This window comes from Rhinatrema bivittatum, chromosome 10, assembly GCF_901001135.1.
Source record: "Rhinatrema bivittatum chromosome 10, aRhiBiv1.1, whole genome shotgun sequence".
Taxonomy (NCBI): Eukaryota; Metazoa; Chordata; class Amphibia; order Gymnophiona; family Rhinatrematidae; genus Rhinatrema; species Rhinatrema bivittatum.
The window spans coordinates 43311964-43326585 of NC_042624.1; the positions used below are offsets into that span (position 1 = coordinate 43311964).

General features: G+C 45.2%; 1 protein-coding gene across 2 annotated transcripts in view; it reads right to left on the reverse strand.

Moving 5' to 3' along the window:
• Positions 1-7151, reverse strand: part of LRRC39 (leucine rich repeat containing 39) — a 40639-nt gene extending 33488 nt beyond the window's left edge. For both annotated transcript variants that reach the window (XM_029617437.1, XM_029617438.1), the window contains exon 1: positions 7023-7151. The gene's annotated coding sequence lies outside the window, so the exon portion shown is untranslated. The remainder of the gene's footprint in view (positions 1-7022) is intronic.
• Between the last annotated feature and the right edge of the window lie 7471 nt (positions 7152-14622).

Consider the following 14622-nt stretch of genomic DNA (forward strand, 5'->3'; position numbering starts at 1 on the left):
TCCTGTTGGCCACTCCAGGGCCCAACAGGACAGAAGGCTCAGGAGCCAGACAAAGACAAAGGGCAGAACATCTGGGACTGGATCAGGTACAGTCATGGAGGCAACAGGGAAGAAGCAGGTTGCTGCACACCTGGCAACCAAAGGCAAGGTAAGCCTCATCTGAACTGGAACACGGGTACTGGATTGGAAGACAGGCCAATGACAGGAACAGAACAGGCAAACATCAGGGCTGGTACATCAAGCAGACATCAGGACTGGAACAGCAGGTAGACATCAGGACAGGACGAGGAGCTCCGACAGAGAACAAGCAACACTGGACCTTGCAGAAGGCTGGGACACAGACAACTCCTGGAGCAAGGATGGTAGAGTCCCAGGAGTGACCAACTCCTTGCGAAGGCAAAGACAGACTGAATGCTGAGCCCTTTAGTAGGGCTGATGATGACGACAACGCCCAGGGAGGGGCCAGCAGGGGGCCACACCTGGCTGGCCCTTGAAGAGGAGTAGAGAGGCGCGCGCCCGCGCCCTAGGAAGCTGGAGAGAGGGGCTGGAAGCTGGTGGCGTCCTCCTGGCCACGTGGAGAATCCAAGGAAGCCGGGCAGGCAGGGGGGCAGCCCTGCCCTGAAGCTGGAGAGGTGGCAGGCTGCTAGAGCGGCTCCCAGCCGCGAAGACTGAAGCAGGAAGGCATAGAGAGGTAAGGCTGGCTGCAGGGAGCTGAAGAGGCTGCAGGCACCGGCAGGGACGGCTTCCCTGCCGACCAAGGACCCGGGCTAAAGCAGGCACCGGCAGGGATGGCCTCTCTGCCGGCTGAAGACCCCGGGAAGCCTGCAGAGCGTCAGGGAACACCGGAGCGGTGGCAGCTGACCCAGCCGCATGGAGGAGCTCCCGGTGGCCCGACCCTGCCGCACAGGGCTGGAGGCAGCCGGGAAGGGACCCGGCGACGGCGGCAGGCCTGCCGCGAAGAGAACAGCGTCAGTGGCCCGACTGGGCGCGTGGAGGTAAGGGCCTGCCCGCGCTCCTCGCGGGCAGGATCGCAACAATAAAGGGGCAGATTTTTTAAAAGTACGCTCGCGCGTACGTTTGTTCACGCACCAGGCGCAAACAAGAGTACGCCGGATTTTAATAGATACACGAGTATCCTTTAAAATCCGGGGTCAGCACGCGCAAGGCTGTGCAAAATCGGCAGCCTGCGCGCACTGAGCCACGCAGCCTACCTCCGTTCCCTCCGAGGCCGCTCCGAAATCGGAGCGGCCTCGGAGGGAACTTTCCTTCCACCCCCTTCACCTTCCCCTCCCTAACCCACCCCCCCAGCCCTATCTAAACCCCCCCTACCTTTATTGCAAAAGTTATGTCTGCCCAAGGCAGGCATAACTCGTGCGCACCGGCTGGCCGCCCGGCGCACAATTCCCCAGCCCGGGAGCAGTTTCGGAGGCCTCGGCCACGTCCCCAAAACGCCCCCGGGCCGGAACCACGCCCACGGCCCCACCCCCCCCAGGAAAGCCCCGGGACTTACACACATCCAGGGGCTTGCGCACCGCCAAGCCTATTCAACATAGGCTCAGTGCGCACAGGGGGAGCTTGGGGCAGGTTTTCGGGGGGTACACGCGTATCTTACATGCGTACCCCTTTGAAAATCTGCCCCAAAGTAAACATAGAAATGTGCAGACAAAAAATGAAATGGAAACTGCAGCTAGCCAGATTTTATGTGCAGAGCAACAATGAAAAAACAGAATCATCATCGATCTTCATAAACAGTATATGGTGGGAGGGCTACTCACCAGTGCTGAACACCTTGTAACATCTAACATCCAAGGTAGAAAAGAAAAAAAATTGAAAAAACTGCCTTTGAAAATGAGAAGAGAATACTGTGGGGAAAGCCATGATTGTGAGACCCACCCCCTCCCCCGACGTCAAAGCAATCGGAGCCGGACCGTTGAAAGGTGCCAAGCCAGCAGGCGCCGTGCTCCGAAGGGGCGCGACAAAGAGGCACTCCCCTTTGTGCACCCCTTCGTGCAACCCTTAGTGTTAACCATTCCCTTGTTTTTATCTCCCTTGTTAACAATTTCCATGTGTATTATTGTTCAATGTATTGACAAAGGAAAAGCTTGATTTCCTGCATTTTATGTTGGAATGTAAACAGATGTGATATGTAAAATCGAACACCGGTATATAAAAATAAATAAAATATCAAACAATAAAATCAAGAAATATAAAACATCAATCATAATAGTAAATCCATAGTAATTAAAAGAATAGATGAATAGAATAACATGCAATAATTAAAAAAAAAAAGTATATATTTTAATTTCCCTAACATCAATAAAATATTTTTAAAAAGTAGACAACAAATAACACCGGATAATTAAAATGATTTTAAAAATCTCCCACTCTCCTGGGAACTTTCGGTTTCCAGATGCCCTGAGATTGTCAAGGATTAGCAGATGGAGGAAGGGTTGTTGCTCACAAACCTTCTCTAACATACAATATGTTCATTCTCACACACACACACACACACACACACACACACATTTTCTCACTCATGTTCACTCACTATTCTCCCCTCTGGAATGCACAAGTGGCTGCAGCCTCCTCCTTCAGCCTGTGCAGCTGACAGGACTCCTCTTCTTTCTTTGGGCTGCATGGGCCAATGCCACTCATGCTCCTTTCTTCTGGCCATGCAGGATGATAATGCAGCCTGCTCCTTACACCTGTGACAATTGTACCTCCTTCTTCCCGCCTACACAACACGACTTCTTCTTCTTCTGGGCTTATGCAGGAAGGAAGAAAGAGGAGCAATTGCCACGGGCCTATCAGTGCAGTGCTGCAATGCTCCCAAAATTGTGGCTTTCAAGCTAGCTGCCTAGTCCACCTAGTGCTCTAGAATAATGTCTGTGAAACGTTTACAACTCCTGTGTCCCTTTCAAGAGTTTGAGATATCTTGCACACATCCAGAGTCACAAAAATTCAAAATTTAATGCAAATATTTTGTTTACATTTCAGTGTGATAATGGGCCTGTATTTCAATTGACATTTAACTGCCGACTAACAATCCCACACAGATCTGAAGCTGATGCTATTGAATTCAAACTGAATCTAGCAGGAAATGGCATCAGCATGCCACAGCCAGCGGGGCTGAGGAAGCCAGAGGGCACACTTTTTTTGTGGAGCTTTACTGTCATTCCTGATACATTGGTGCCTGTTTTAAGCTCAGGGAAGAACAGAGGCAAGGGGAGGGAGTGCCAGACAGCCCAGGTTTACATTGCTCTCTTCAGGGAGATGAAGGAAGGAATATTACAAATGGACACTGCCCTTCCCATGTCACATCTCCCCACATCAAAAAAAAAAAAAAAAAAAGACAAAAAGGAGGATTTTAGGCATATATGATACATGCAGAAAATAGAGTACAGGAGTGCTATTTTCAGTAGTTGCACACACAATTTAAAAATTACAAATAAACTGTGCATAGAATATAAATAGAACTTCCAATTTTAGGTTTTAACCAAAACATTCCACATGCAAAAATTTAATAAATTAGATGTTTATTGAATAAACATTTGAAAAATACCACGTCCCTTAGTCCTCTCCCCCCTCTCCTTGCCTGCCGTGGACCCTCCACTCTGCTTTTGTGCCTGTTCCATGCTGATGATTCCTCACATGCACAAATGTATTTATTTCCTTCAACCAGAAAAGGTCCCCAGCAATAATATCTGCACTGTGAAAATACTGATAAACACAGAACCCCTTAATCAACATCTAAATTTACAAATTAATAAATACCTAAAAGAGAAGCCCCAAATATATTATTTTTTAATTCAGAATTATATTCCAGGGGCTGGCCTTGGAAAAATATTTGCTTTTTGTTGTATGTTTTGTTTAATTTTACTTCTGCATTTAGCATACATTAATGAAATTAAATTTTGTCTTTTGTGTCGTTTCGGATAGGAAATGACACAAAACAAACAACACTGGTGTTTTCCATGTTGTTTAAAATGACTGCATATCCCTTACATATTCTAAATCTGAAACAGAAAAAAAAAACACATTTTATATCCAATCTACAGTGTTTAAGGCTTTTTTCTCACGCTGTTCTCTACTTTCACCCTTTGTCATCTGTTTCCTGGTTCTCTTTTCTTCAGTGCTTATTTCCCTCTCATCTCTCTGATATCTTTCTCTCATCATCTATTTCCCATTGAACCCTCTGAGCTCACTGTCTCTTGAGAACATAAGATACATCATACTGGGTCAGGCCAAGGGTCCATCAAGCCCAGCATCCTGTGTCCAACAGTGGCCAATCCAAGACACAAGTACCTGCTAAGTACCCAAACATTAACGGGCAAATTTTCAAAGGGCCGCGCGCGTGGCTAGGCCCTACGAGCACCGAGCGCATTTTCAAAAGAGCCTGGCCATGCGCGTAAGTCCCAATACGCACACAAGTGCAGGGCCCTGAAAAAGGGGTGGGCCAGGACAGTGGCCATTAGCTGGTGTTCCGAGGAAGCGCGCACCAGCTGCTGCTGGCGCATGTAACTTGCTTCTACTCCGACAGAGCAGAAAGTAACAAAACAAAAGAAATGGGGATAGTCAGGGTTAGGGATAGGGAAGTTTCCTCCCAGTCCGCTCCTTAACTGGAGAGGACTGGGAGGGAAGTAGGGGAGGCCCAATTGCGTTGCCGCACAGTTTACTAAAATTCACCCCTATGCGCGAGCCACCCACACATGCGCGCGCGGTTTTTAAAATCCAGCGCGTGCATGTTATAAAATCGGCACATCCAGGTTCGCGCGCCGGGAACCGCACGCACATGGATGCATGCGCGCTCTTTTTAAAATTGACCCCTAAATGAATATATCTCAGGCTACTAATGCTATTGATTATTAGCAGTTTATGGACTTCTGCTCTAGGAACTTATTGAGTGGAGAAGTAGCCTAGTGGTTAGAGCAGTGGGCTGTAAACCAGGATTCAAGTGTCGCTCCTTGTGACCTTGGGCAAGTCACTTTACCCTCCATTGCCTCAAGTACAAACTTGGGGGGGGGGGGGCAGGGCCGGTGCAAGGGGATTTGGCACCCTAGGCGAGCCTTCTCCCTTGCGCCCCCCCCCCCGTTGCGCCGCCACCCCCCTGGTCTTGGCCCCGATTCCTACCTCATTCTCGATCACGCCCACTGACTGTGAGGTTTTCTGGGTCGCGAGATGGTTGGGCACTGCTTGCAGCCCACCAAATCTCCACTCCTCTTTGCTATCGCTTGCAGCCCCATATGACTCACACCCAGTGGCGCACCAATGGTCTCCGGTGCCCGGGGGCCAATGTCTTTGTGTGCCTCTCCAGCATCGCCCCCTTAATCCTTCTTGTACTAATGTTTAAGGTCACAGAAAATCAGTGGTGTCTCTAAACAGAAGAATTTGGGGGGGGGGGGGGGGAGCCAAAATGACATTTCTTCATCACACCCACCTCTATAGCATGGATCCTGCTTTAAAATTGGTTATAAAAAAGTGTTAATAAAAAAAGTCCAAAGGCTCTTCTGGGTAATTTTAAAAAGCTGGCCAGTTTCACACTATAAAATGATTTGATAGCCTCATTCAACTAATTCTGTATGGCTATGAGAGTGAAGTCTGGAATATATAGGAAGGGACAGAATGTCAATACAAATCCTGCACCTCCAGTTCTGTATCTCTGTGCATCCACTGAAATTCCCCCAAACAATGGAGCTTGGATGTTTCCCTTACAGCTCATCATACTAAAAGATATTTTCAAATTCTGGTGTCACCTCACAGTAACAGCAGCACAAACACCTTCCACTGCCAGGCACATTGTGAACTAACACAAAACCTCACAAAAAAGACACTCAAAATCTATACTGCAATCCCATCATAACATAACAGTAATAACACCAAGGACTCAAACAACAATAACCCTACCTGTGAATAAGCAAGGGTAAATATTACCCTTTATCTTTGTCACAGGGCAAAAGGAGTCCCATAGGTCAATCTGCCCAGTGATAGTGGTTTATAATATTTAAAGCACAACTGAAATTCTAACACATTAGAATTGCAACCACATCACATATGAATGCCCATGGCTTTCCGAGGGCACTTTTAGTCCTTTATGGTTCCATGACACTTGCACTGAATTCATCAGGTTTTCTTGCTGGTTAGTACAGGAAATCCTTGATCTTGCGTCACCCAACTTAGGGCATCCTGCAGTTACACTGCAGCAAAATTTAGACCCGGTTTCATACTCAAGATGCATGATTTGCTTTATGATGCTGACGGCAGCCACTTCCTGATGTCAGTGTGACTAAACCCAGCCCCCCATTTGCCGCTCAGCAAGCAGGAAGAGCCAGCAGGGGGAGAAATATGCAACTTTGTATCAGGGACCCCAGCACCACAATGACCAGCTCCATTGCCATCCCTCCTCAGAAGCTATTCCATACAACATATTTCAGAAATTATGTCAAAGTGTCTGAAGAATGCGTCATCTGTGATTTTGGGGATAGACCGCAAATATAAATAAATAAATAACATTCAAGAAATAGATACAATTTAGAAATGAAAAGAATGATTGGCCAGATGGGCTGAAATGGAGATGTTTCCTCTTTCAACAGTCTGGTATAGCTAAAACTATTCAATTTTATTCTTCAATTTGTATGTCTGTTTTCTTCGCAAGAACTCAAAGCTGCTTTTGCGGCATAATAAAATACAATAAAGGAAAACATTATAACATACAAATAAATAAAAGACGCTATCATCAAAACCAATTCCTTTCACTATTAACCAACATCCCTCTCCCTCCTCTCACAGACTGAATCTCCTCAGCTTTCCTAGCTTAGAGAAAGATCTGTAAACAGAGCCTTCTGCATTGCAGGTACACAGACTAACTTTGGCACAATTCTGGGCCTTTTACTAGCATCACTAGTCTCCAGATCAGTTCAAAATGGTGTTTGCTGGCTCCTGTCTCTAAACAGTTTCATGGTGTGGGACTGTGTAAGCACATCTCTTGCCTCCCTGTGCTATAGCACAAACATGCAGATACTCACCCAGGTTGGCTCCTGCATTCACTGAGCCTTCCTCACTTCTGTGCAGCGTGGAGGGAGGGTGATGAACCTGCTCAGTGCTAAATCATGAAAACCATTAAAGCCACTCACTAAGGGCACATCAAAATGAAATGTGAGGCCAGTGCAGTTCTAATTTTAACCCAGAACAAACGCTGGGAATAGCATGATGTGTCACATGGCCCAACCCAGGTCTTTCCACTATATGGAGCTGAAGTTCACCCTGAATCCAGCTCATGGGATCAGCAAGGAAACAATAGTTTTCCAAAAAAAAATAAAATGTTGTTATATATATATATATACACACATATACACACACATATATACACACACAAAATTTATGCTTAGTCTTTGCCTTTTTCTATCAACCTGTGGAAGAATTAAACTTTTCTAAAAATGTATTTCTCCCAGCTGCAAGGAGGAGCTGAAGAGCTAACTGGGATTCACACCAGCTTACAATTACAGGCAATTAGAGTGAAATGCCAATAGAGCACAGGTCACATTTATACAGTTCCTGTATATCAGGATAGTGAAATATAATCTCAAAGAGCTGAACTATTTCTGCCAGTCAGATTACAGAAATCAAAGCATTCAGCTGCCCAGAGTGAAATACATAAGAACATAAAATATGCCATACTGGGTCAGACCAAGGGTCCATCAAGCCCAGCATCCTCTGTCCAACAGCAGCCAAACCAAGACACAAGTACCCAAACACAAAATAAATCTCAAGCTACTATTGCTTATTAATTAATAGCAGTTTATCATTTTTTTTCTCTAGAAACTTATCCAAACCTTTTATGGTCCTGTGTCATATCACCAAGCCACAAGATTAAAAACCCTCACTAAAATATTCTATTTAATAGTGTTTTCTAGTAATAATGTCTGTATTCACAATACCTAGATCAAGTCTTGGAAAGAACATCCTACAGAAAGTTTTACCATTAACAGAAATAACACTGGGGCACACTCACCCCATATATTAAACAGAAAAGAGCCCCGAGTTATTTAAGATAGTCAGAGTTTCAGAACTCAGCATAAAGTATGTGTGGGGGCTTTTGTCTTCCATTTTTATTGATCCTGAGAGTGTAGTAGTGTTTATTAAAATAAGAAGAAAAGTAGGAGAATGGAAAAAATGAGGAGGAATTTTCCAGGTAAATATAATTTTTGTTATTACATAGTTAATCTTATAGAGAGGCATTTTATTTTGTTCCATTATGGATTTCTAATCTGCCTTTCATGACTGGACAACCATTTCAAAATGCATTACAATAACTGAGAAATGGAGATGAGTAAATACATTCTCTCATGCAGCAAACAAAAGATTACAAGGGGCTCAGTTTTAACCTCCACCCGCACTGTCTCACACCAGCAAACATCTGGCCCAGGGAACACAGCTCTTTCCAGAGGCCAGTATAAGGGTGAGCTCTGCGCTACCTAAACTCTCCCTCCACTCCCTGTAGTGAGGTATCCCATGTTTACCACTGAAAGCACCAATATGAATCATAACAGCCAAAGAAGTATGCAGACAAATACTGACAGGCCAAGACACTCACAGTGAAAGAAGAGACATTGCCCAGCTGAGAACTTTACACTGAAGGATACTTTTATCAAGATCTGCCTCTTTGTATGCTCCTGTGAAAAATAGGACAAACGACAGAAGGACAATGCAGCAGCTAAGCCCCTAAGCCAAAGTCCTGGATCAGCCAAGGCAAGTCCAGAGGTCAGAAAGACCAGCAGTCAGATGGCGAAAACCCTGACTTGGGCATACAGCTTGGCCTACAGACATGGCAGCACCCCCCCCACCCCAGAAATGGAGGAGAGAGGAAGAGACCTGCAATGCGGCAAAGGCCCTCTACCACCTCGTGATTATGCATGAGCTTATGTATATTTATCAGCTAGCAAGTATACGTCAGGGGGGCAAATAAGGAGAAAAAAAAACCCAGCCCTGAATCCAGAGGTCACCCTGAAAGAAAAGAACCAGAAGAGCCCAAAGCTGACCAACATCCCCTGCTATCGAGGAGGGAGAAGACTAGGTGTGGCCAGGAGACTGGGGAGAGGAGACACCCTGCTCAGGTTCGGAGAGTGACAGTCTGAGATGGTGAGGGGTGAGAGCAAGCCCCAAACAGCCTGGCAAGTGCCAGAGCCAGAAGCAAGTCTACTTCCTGGACTTCCTGCCAGCTCTGCCAATACCAAGTCCAGGAAACAATCCTTCTCCAGACCTCCAGCCAGCGTCTGCCTCAGAGGTGAACAGAGGGATATCACCTGAAGTTGGGACCAGGGGCAAGTAAGTTATCCATAAGTATTAATATATTAAGCAGGCCAAGATTTATGGCATGTTTGAAACCAACCATGGTACAAAACTTTTAGGGTAAATTGGTGCTTAGTGGCCATGATGCTAGAGACAGGAATTGTTATTTTCAAAATGCTAAATCCTGCCAAATCTGATAAATAAAAAAAAGTCTATTTCCGAGAACATGTTGTCTTTTCCTGACTTAGGATTGTGAAGTAAGGTAGAAGGGCAACGAAGTGTCCTGTTGCAGACAGGTCCCTGCACCCCTAAACTTGCTTACATCTCAAGGATTAAATGCACCACCTCTGCAGCACCCTCACCCCCGGATATCCTAAGAATCATGAGCCAGTGCCCACAATTGAGCTAATAAGATTTCAGAAGAATTCTACAGCTGGGTTGGGAGATAAGTTGCTTGTCTCTCACTTCTAAGACTAGGGATCAAGCTGGTACATATAACAAAAGTGGTAGCTGGAGGAAACAGGAGTCCACAACAAAGCAGAGTGCTCCCCTGGCTGCAGCACATACAGCCTGCCCTTCACTTAAGCATCACATAAATGGTCCCATATAAAAGAAAAAGTGTTAAAAAAAAAAAAAAAAGGCATCATGCAAAAGGCAGCCTGACTTCTTCATCCATCCTTCCAGATATGTGTTCTGTCCTCTTATCCTCATGCTTTACTCATAAAACCCAGCATACAGCACACAGAGAGCGAAGAGGAAGCGGTTTTGGTAGAGGTACTCGGCATGGGTGTCAGATGCTGGACTCCAGACACTCTTGCTGCTGCAGCAGAATCCAATGTGTGACACAGGCCCCAGCACAGCTTGACACACAAGCTTATATCTCTCATAGCCAAGATCTCGGATTGCCTGCTTCACAGACTCTGCCACCTCCACTGCCAGGTTGGCACAGCCTTTACCTTCATAGCTACTATCACCAAGTTTTCTTTCCAGTATAGATTTCATCACTCTCTGGGCTTCTTTAACTGAGAATCTCCTCTCTGGCAATGGCTGGTGGGTGGGCTCTGGAACTCCTGGAGCCCACAGATTGGTGCCACATTGTTTGAGGCTGCTTCGGGTTAAGTTTTTCTTCCTGTTCCCAGCATTTCCCCCTCGGTGTTTGCCACCTTCTTTCTTTAGATGGGGGTCGGTATACTTGGGGAGTTCTTCCACATCCTGCTTCGGTTTGCTTTGAGGCTTGCTTGCCCTGTATCCCTGAAGTCCAAGGATGGGTTTTCTTTGAAGTCTGCCTGTTTCCAATGTAACCTTATGACTCATTTCAACCTTAAATAAAATAATTAAACAAAAAAACACAAGCATCATCATTATGAAAATTACAAATGCCTTGTAATGAAGGAATTACAGCCACACATGGGAGGAGAGACATTTGTATTTCTGTAATATGCATTCTGCTAAACTTTTGAATTCATACCCAGAGGCAGAGGGCTTGGCTTTGAACACTGCTAAAGCTCAATTAATTTCCCTGCACTCTATTTACCGCACTTCTTACTACATTTCCCTTCTAATTAGAAACATAGAAATGATGGCAGAAAAAGACCTAATGGTACATCCAGTCTACCAGGTTTCCCTACAGATGTCAATTAGGATTAACTGGCATCTGTAGATCCCAAATTTTCTTGGGCAAGGTACTAAATTTATAGTCTTTGTCTTCCTCAGGTAGCTAAGATGTATGGGCCATGCAGCAGAGAGCACAGAGATACACAGACCTCTTGGTGCAGTCTTTTATGTCAGAGTCACTGAAGTCTGCCTGAAAACTGTTACTGATCATTTTCTGTGAAAACATGCAATTTGGCATGAAGGCTGGAGTACCAACTCATTTCAGCAAGGATTCCAGTCACATAGGCTGCAGAGCTGCAGGAGATCATTGGTACTACCAAGAAATGCCAAGCAATGTTATGATACAAATTAGATGAAGATAGTAATCACCAATCTACATTTCCTTGCTGACTTCCATATAATTCTTTTGCATGCCTGAGCAAGGGATTTTAGAAATCCCAGAAACCATTCTATTAAAAACAGAAGAGCCGTCTCTAGCTAACTACTGTATTTATTTTCTTTACACTAACTTTATAAAATGTTATCCAACATGAAGAGTTAACCACTATTTTCTGGAGTTTACACCAAGGAGATTCACTCGAAAGAGGCCCCAAATATTCTGTTGTAACTTCCGTTAGGGTGAAGCAATCTGAACCAAAAAAAAACCAAACACACACTACATACCTTGATGTATGTGTAATCTTTTGCATTACGTGCAATACTGGAAGTGATCACCATTTTCCGCCAGACATTTCAACACGGTGCTCCCTGTTCCTGAATGTGTTTGCGAGCATATCGGGGGGAGAATAGCAGCAATTTCTCGTTGGATGTTTTCCTTCAAAATTTTCCATAGTGCGAGGCTTGTTCCTATAGATGTTTCCTTTGAGCATACCCCAAAGGAAGAAGACCTGTTACTGAAAAAGGACTCAGTTTTTGCCATGCTCTTTGCCGCTATCTGACACCTTGCTCCATCTTGCTGGAAGTAACCGCTAACTCATGATCATCCAATTGATTCATGAACTGTTCAAAAATGTCCAGGTACACATCAGTGTTCACGGTGGTGTCAAAGAAAATGGGGCCTATGATGTGCAGCCGACACATCGCGCACCATAGAGTTTTTGAGCATGGAGTGGTTTTTGGCGAGTGGCAAAGGGATTTTCAGCAGCCCATATATGGGTGTTTTGCAAGGTAACATAACCTGGCAAATGGAACCACACCTCATCTGAGAACTATGTGATGTCCGATATTCCTTCATTCACCCTTACAAATGCCTGGAAAAAATGACAGTATCTGACTTTTCTCCATATCTCTCGCTTTGAGCTCCTGAACGACGATGGACATGATACACATGCAATTTTTCTCCTCTTTGACATGTTGAATATGATCTCCCAGTTTCCTGCGCTAGGCGTCTCAGAGGTTTCATAGGTGACTGCTCCGGACGATATTGCACATCACTGAATGTGTACTGCGACATTTTCAAATGGCCTCCGCCATGAGAAGGGATCAATGATGCCGTTATTTCCAGTTTCCGTACCATCTTCTGAATAACACTCTTTGAGGGTATGTCACGAACACCATATTTCTTCCTAAATTCACTCTGACATTGCTTAAACAAATTAGTGACCCAATAGGTTCGCACCATGAAGATGCGCTGCTCAATTCTGTACACCAACATCCTGATGAGAAGTCAAATGATTGAGTGAAGGGGTACAGGGGGGTATGCACCCGGAAGTTGCAAACGGAGGTTAAATGTTGTGACGGCTGTCCAGCACAGGGGCATCCCAGCTTGTTCAAAGCTCCATATACTGAGGAGCACATTGCATGTTGTTTCGTTCAGATTGCTTCATCCTAGTGAGCTGAAAAGAAGCTTGCCATGGAAGCAAAAGCTCATAATAAAACCTTTTTCAAGTACATTCGAAGTAGAAAGCCTGCGAGGGACTCAGCTGGACCATCAAACAAGACAGGGCTAAACGGGGCACTTAGAGATGACAAAGCCGTAGCAGAGAGACTAAATTATTTCTTTGCTTTGGTCTTCACTAAGGAAGATATAAGAGAGATATCCATGCCAGAACTGAAACAAATCTCAGCATTCCTGGAGGATGTAATAGGGTAAATTGACAAACAGAGTAGCAAATCACCTTGACCAGAAGGTATACATTCCAGAGTGCTGAAAGAACTGAAAAATTAAATTGCAGATCTGCTATTAGTAATTTGTAAACTATCATTAACAATATGTATGGTACCTGAAGACTGGAGGATTGCCAATGTACACCAGTTTTTAAAAAGGGATACAGGGGTGATCCAGGAAACTACAGACCAGTGAGTCTGATGTCTGTCCCAGGCAAAATGATAACCATTAGGCTTTCCTAGATCACCTACCCTTTTGTTTTTTGGGTCCAGGCAAAATGATAGAAATTATCATAAAGAACAACATTGCTGAACATAAAGATAGGCATAGATTAATGGGATAAAAACCAACATGGATTTAGGCAAGGGAAGTCTTGCCTCACCAATCTGTTACTTTTTTTGAGGGTGTAAATAAGCATGTGGATAAAAGTGAGCCAGTTGATATAGTGCATCTGGATTTCCAGAAATCATTTAACAATGTCCCTCATGAAAGACTTCTTAGGAAATTAAAAAGTCATGGGATAGGAGATAGTGTCCTATTGTGGACTCAGAACTGGTTAAAAGATAGAAAACAGAGAGAAGGGCTAAATTGTAAATTTTCCCAATGGAGGAAGGTGAATAGTGGAGTGCCCCAGGGATCTGTACTAGGACCGCTGCTTTTTAATATATTCATAAATGACCTAGAAATGGGAACAAGAAGCAAGGTGATCAAATTTGCCAGTGTTACCATATTATTCAAAGTTGTTAAAATACATGAGGATTGTAAGAAATTGCAGGAGGACCTTGCAAGACTGGAAGATTGGGCATTCAAATGGCAGATGAAATTTAATGTGGACAAGTGCAAGGTGATGCATATAGGGAAAAAGAACCCATGCTATAGTTACACAATGTTAGGTTCCATATTAGGAGCTATCACCCAGGAAAAAGATCTAGGCGTCATAGTAGATAATACATTGAAATTGTTGGCTCAGTGTGTTACGAGCGCGACCTCCGACGGCCGTTACTCTCCGAGGCACGGAGGCACGGTCGTCTCTCAAACAGGGTTGTGAGCCCTTGGGCCATGGCATGACCCAGGGAAGAGCACCAAGCCACACCGCGGGAGGTGAGCTGGTGCAAGCATGGGTAACAAGGCAAGACATGGCTGAAGCAAAGACTAGGGAACAAGGTCTGACCCTCAACCAGGCCTGCATGCCCTGGACAACCAACAACGCAATGTTGATTGATGAACAGTCCTCCAACCGTTCCAAGCCCTTTCGGACTTGCCGCTGAGTACAACAATGGGCAGCAGGCCGAACAGAGGACGAGGGCAGACGGAGTTCTTGGAATACAGAAGACTTGGGACTATGACTGAGACAAAGACATCACAGACGAGGGCTGAAGTGAAGACATCACAAACAAGGCGAGAAGCTGGGAAGGTAGACATTGGCACTGTCTCTCAGGGCACCCTACACAGCCCACCTTCACATGTGGACCCAAAGGGCTGGTCACGGACCACCCTGTCCCACTGCGCGCCCTACACAGCCTGAGGAGGCTGGTCACAGACCACGCAGAGAGCAGGACAAGCGCAGGAAGGAATCCAGCTAAGGTGAGACTCCAATGACGGAGCCCATGTCATCC